Below are 6000 nucleotides of genomic sequence, written 5' to 3' on the forward strand. Positions count from 1 at the left end.
GCAGAGACTCCCACCTGTAATCCCTTTCCCGTTTTCCTATAAAAAACCTCCTCCATTATTTCCCTCATTATGTCACACGTTCTGCTTGGATTTTTCCTCTTTAGAACACAGGAACCAAGATCTGATTAGCATCATCAGTGACTTCAACAATTTTACTTATATGGATTCAAATGTCATATTCTCAAGGATGGAAAGCTGGACCTTTTAGGTGCTGAAGTGATTTTTCACTTAATACCATTTTTTTTTTTAGAATAAATTGGCATAAAGTGTGTAAATAGTCCTTTGCCAGGCACTGGCAAGAACTCACTTACTGTTTGGGAAAGACTTCACAAAAGACTTTCACAAAATTCCTTTCAGAATGTGGTGCTGAAGGTTGCTGTGCCAAGGATGGATATAATGTCTTGATAATAATTCTGAGCTTGTTTGTTGTTCACTTGAGTACTTTAAGCCAATCCACCAAGAAGCATGCTTTGATTTTCAACCTCATCATTAGTATGGGTGAGTCATGGAGGAGATCTGAGGAAATCCCGGGAGTTTTAGAAATAGCTTTATTCCATATTTTTCATAAGAAATTTAGCCAGATTTTTTTAAGTTAAATGTTTTTTTAATTTTTAAGAGACATGGGTAGCTGTCCAAAAGTGTCAATATTCTGTCAGAATTTCACTAGTAAGCTCATTTTTTTTCTTTCCCTTTTTCTCTTTTCAAACTTATGTGAGAGGAAATACTCCTAAGTGTTGGGGATTAAATATTTATTTGAGTGTCTGAATTTGCTCCATGACTGTTTTTGTCTGGGTGGGAAGATCTAGGTTGAGTTCCCTTGTTTCCACCTAGGGACTGACTTGGCTACCTAGAATTTAAATGACTTCAGGATTATTATGAAAGCCTCATGCCCACCTTTGGCCCTTTGGCATGACAGCAACTTCTTTTTTTAATATTTTTTTAAATATGCTGTTCACTTTCTTCCTTTTGGAGTAGCTTGTTTTTTTTTCCCCCCAAAAAAATCTCATTCATAATATGACTTACTTTTTGGACTCTTGGACTCTTGACCAATCACTTTTCAATGCTAAGAATATTTATCTCTATCTAATTGACTTGTTTTGAGTTATGCCAGAAACCACATAGACTCAGAGCAGTAATTGTCACTTGAGTATTATTTAAGAACACACTGTTCTAGTGACACTTCATCTTTCTTTTTGTATAGCCTTCTCCCCCTTCTCTTTTTACTTCCTTTGGCACTGTTTCACATCACCTTCCCAGAGCAGCAGCCCATTCCAGTGCTGGCAAGAAATGATGGCCTTTGAGAACCATCTCAGCCACATGTTTGAAAAAGAGGAATTGCATGAGCTCCAAACTTAATGTGCTGCACGTATGGTATTTCCAGGAGCTGTTTTGCCAATTTCCCTAAAGTATGCACCAGGCCTTATCTCTATGATAGATAATCACATTTCGGGCTATGTGTTAATTACTTTTACTTACAAATGTAATTTTTTGAATCTATGTATATTCAGTATGCAGGCTAATTTTTCTCCTACCAGTAATATTCATTTTTGAAACACCTAACATTTATATCTATGTCCTTGAAAACATGCTATTAATGCTGCTTTGCTTATTATGTTCTACTTATTTCTGACCTCTAGTAGACTATGAACTAGTATAAACTAGTGTATAAATAGTATTTTGTGAGAACTTGGCAAGAGCTCACTCACCCTTTGGGAAAGACTTCACAAAAGACTTATAAAATGCCTTTTCACTGTCAGGTAATATTGAATGATTATCATGACAAAGACAGACATGATTGCTTGATAATAATTCTGGACTTGATGTTGTCTTATCATTCTTTGACTCTCAGACCCTGGAAAAGTAAAATATTTGGTGCAGAGTAAGTGTTCAATAAAAAAATTGAGCAAATGAATGAATGCACAGCATCCCTCCCCAGAAGTAGTCTTAAAAACAGTAGTGATAAAACAATTTTACAAATACGCAGAGATTTGGGAAGAGCACCTGGTTACATGGAACATATTCAAACCATATACAAATTATGGGCAGAGGCAAGTGGTCTAGAGGGAACTTGGGAGGAAAAGCATTGGAATAGTGGAGATAATGTGGTATGAAGTAGACACATTTGTATAAATATATGGGAGTGGACATATTGGCTTGGCTCTGATTATCCAAGTGATACAACAAAGAGATCACTTGTACTGGAATCACCCCCACTAGCCTTATGTGATTCCAAAGGGGTGTTTTCAAAAGAAGCATAACAAGGGTATTATATCTGTATTACAAAATTCTACTTCTGACTCATTGCCTCTCAGAAGAAACTTTTTGGACACCCTCCTCTTCTTTTCCTTCTGATTCTTTTGGCACTATCTCACAAAGTTAGCGAAGGTAATCATATTGCTTTTTCACAAATTGACAGAGGATGAACAGACTATGTCTTTAACTGAGTGTCAAGAATTTTTGTTTTATAATCCCTGTCCTGGAATATCTTCATCATATCTATTTCACTTCTCTTTATTCCAGAGGCTGAAATTTGATGGAAAAAATAGGAAGTGCTAGAAGTGGTAGCCAAATGCATAGGCAGACAGCACCTTTCATAGGTTCTACAGATGCTGAACGGCACTATAGTTGATAACAGCTGAGGTGAGAAACAGAGAGGCATTGATGTCATTTATTCCAGTCGTGCATTTTCAGAGGAGGACAAAAAGCTGATGATTCTTTTAGATGTTAGCGGCCAAGAGTTATTTTCTTTCAGAATCTCAGAGAAAGATAAGTTTTCCATTAAATAGTGTTCCATACAGTAGGAATATGTTAGGTGTGTGAAATGATCCATGTAAGTGATTTTTTTCAGCTGAAGGTTCTCTGTGTTAAGTGCTAATATTTATTCTACTGTTTGATGGGAGTCATCTAAAAATTTGTTACACGTTTCTCTTGCTTTTCCAAGAATGGGTATTTGTATCACTTAACTATTTTCTGTAAATGTTTAAATTTAAAACATGAATTGGCCGAGAACTGTCATTATGAATAGTAATTAATGTGCCATAAAGTGAGATAATAATATTCTTGATTACTATTTTGATATTTGGTTTGTTTTAAGCTGCATAGTTTCAGGCTGTTATATTTTACAATTTCTTCCTCTATTATTTTTAATTTTTATTATTTCTTTGAATTAAATATACAAGAAACATTTGAAATTAGAAATTGTAGATTTTCACATTACTTTGGTTGTTCATTTGTCTTCCTTGTGCTAATTTTTACTTCTTTATTTATTTATCCATTTTTCTTTTTAGTTTTTTAAAAAATGCCCACTTTTTAGAAAATTATTAGTGTAGTCTCAAGGTAAAGAAATCCAAGTACTCTGTTGAGGGAACTATGAGTTGCTTTTTTTGAGCTCAAAGAGAAAAACATTACCACCACCAGCAACACACATACACACACCAGCGAAAAGAAAGGCCTGGCATTGATTGTATGAAACTTCAAGTAATATTAACACTGTTGCAGGAGTAAGTCATACTTCTAGAGATTACTTCTTTCTGTTCCACTTGTGGCACAGAAATGAAACACCTAAGCAATGCGCTGGCCTTCTTAACCCCAAGGTTTCCTTACCAAGTTCAATCTTGAGGAAGAGAGAAGGAAGGCATTGTAAAGGGTACCCTCATGGCAGTGATTGATGACAAGTGAGGGAACAGGGTATATGGGAAGAACATGGTCTGTAGCTCTGGGGAATTGAAAAATAGAAACAGCATCACAAATGGTATCAGGGGTCCAGCTCTTTTTAAGGCACAGCCAGAGAACATCTTGCAGCTGATCCTTGCTTTTTTGCAGGGGAGGGGTGGAAAAAGGAGGGTCAGGGATAGGCAGTTATTTATTTATTTATTTTTTTTAGTTTATTCAAGGACCATTTATTTATTTATTTAGTCAGTACTGGGGTTTAAACTTAGGAACTCACACTTGCTACACAGGCGTTCTACCAGTTGAGCCACTCTGGCAGCGACCATTCATTTATAAAAAACCCAACTGGATCTCTCATCATCCCAGCCCTGTTCACAAAGTCCAGCACAAAATTTCTGTCTCGTGCTGTAGTACAGATCCATCCACCTTATTTTTTTTTTTTTCATTTTTCTTTTATTATTCATATGTGCATACAAGGCTTGGTTTATTTCTCCCCCCTGCCCCCACCCCCTCCCTTACCACCCACTCCGCCCCCTCCCGCTCCCCCCCTCAATAGCAGTTATTTTTAATTTTTTTCTCATTTCTTTGTTTCAAAAGTATTTGGAAAAACAAACAAAAACCCAATGGTAATGAAGAGCTCATGGTTGAAACCTTTGAAAAAGAACTCCCTAGGGATTGTGACACTGTTGACAATTAGGCACAATATACTCTGAATATTCTGGTCTTGAAATTCAAATAGACTTGTGTTCAAGTGCTGCATCTACCCTTTCAAACCATGTCATCTTAGAGAAATAATAACTTTGAATTATAATTTCCTTAGCATGGAGTTGAAGAGATTGAACAAAATTATGTGCTTAGTATACTAAGGGTAAGTGGTGTCTAAAAATTAAGGGTTTTCTATATAATGCACTAATAATACAAACTTACTTGCTGTCTTAGTATTGAAAGCTTAAGTTTCTTTGTATCTCAGGTGTGGGATACCTTCACTGAAAGAATGATTTTACTTTTATCTGAGCTTCAGCAGTTTAGGGGGCATTACACTCCCATTGTATTCTTTCAGAAAGATGAAAAAGTGTTTTGAAACATCCTCTGTGACTAAGATGAGGGAATTAGAGACAAGAAAGAAATATTCAAGTTCTTTATCTTTGTTTAGCAAGCCCTGCATCCACAATAAATATTTTGCTTGGGAAAATAATTCCTGGCCAGTTTTAACAATGCTAAAACATTTCTTCTGGATACCACATCCACTCTATGTCATATCTTAAAAATTGTGCTCTTAGGTTGGGCATGGTGCCTTATGGCTATAATCCCAGCTACTAAAGAGAATCAGAAGGACCAAAGTTCAAGGCCAACCCAGGGCAAAAAGTTAGCAAGACACCAACTCAACAAACAGATGTGGCAACAAGGCTTCTGTCCTCCCAGCTATGCAGGAGGCCATAAGTAGGACGATGGCCAGTCTAAGGTCAGCTCCAGGCAAAATGAGAGTCCATATCTGAAAACTAACCAAAGCAAAGAGGGCTGAGGTGTGGCTCAAGTAGTAGGCCATCAGTCTAGCTGGTGCAAGGTCCTGAGTTGAAACCCATTCAGCACTGCCAAAAAACTAATACTGTACTCATATTTAATAACTTGCATTTATATATTTGGTGGGTGTGTATGCTTGTGCGGGTGTATTTTCTGAATTTATTATCTTATAGTATAATAAGAATAAAAGATAGGCCTCTATGTTCAAAAATAATCTAAATCTAAAATGTTATTTAGCTGATATATAAATGTCACAAAGTATGGTAGGCACCAGGAATACTTTCATGAAAAAATCTTAGTACATTTTTGGACATAGAATAGACCTATACCAAGATCAGGCATTTGAAAATGGAGAAACAACTTCAATGTCTCAACAAATAAATGATATAACTTCTATACAATGGAATGCTATGCTACTATTACAAAGAATGAGGAACAGCCATATTCACTGAGTTATAAGTATCTCCAAGATGTATTAAATGAGGAAAAAGCAAGTCTTTGAACTACGTGTATTACATGACTCCACTTAAGCTAAAAAAAATCCTTATGTAGTATGCATGTGCCACACGGATGCTTTTATGTATAAATTAGTGTCTATCAGATGGACAGAACAGAAGCTACAATACACAGTCACATCATCTGTGACATTGGGGAAGGAAAACCAAGTACAAGTCAAGAAGTAATTTAATGCTTTGCTCTGTCAAATTCTGCATTGTTTGAATATTTTAGAAGGATGTATTCTTGTTACATATCTACATATTTTTTAAATGAATAGATAACAAAGTAACTTCAAGAAAGTTATAAAAATTT

This window comes from Castor canadensis, chromosome 9, assembly GCF_047511655.1.
Source record: "Castor canadensis chromosome 9, mCasCan1.hap1v2, whole genome shotgun sequence".
NCBI classification, from domain to species: Eukaryota; Metazoa; Chordata; class Mammalia; order Rodentia; family Castoridae; genus Castor; species Castor canadensis.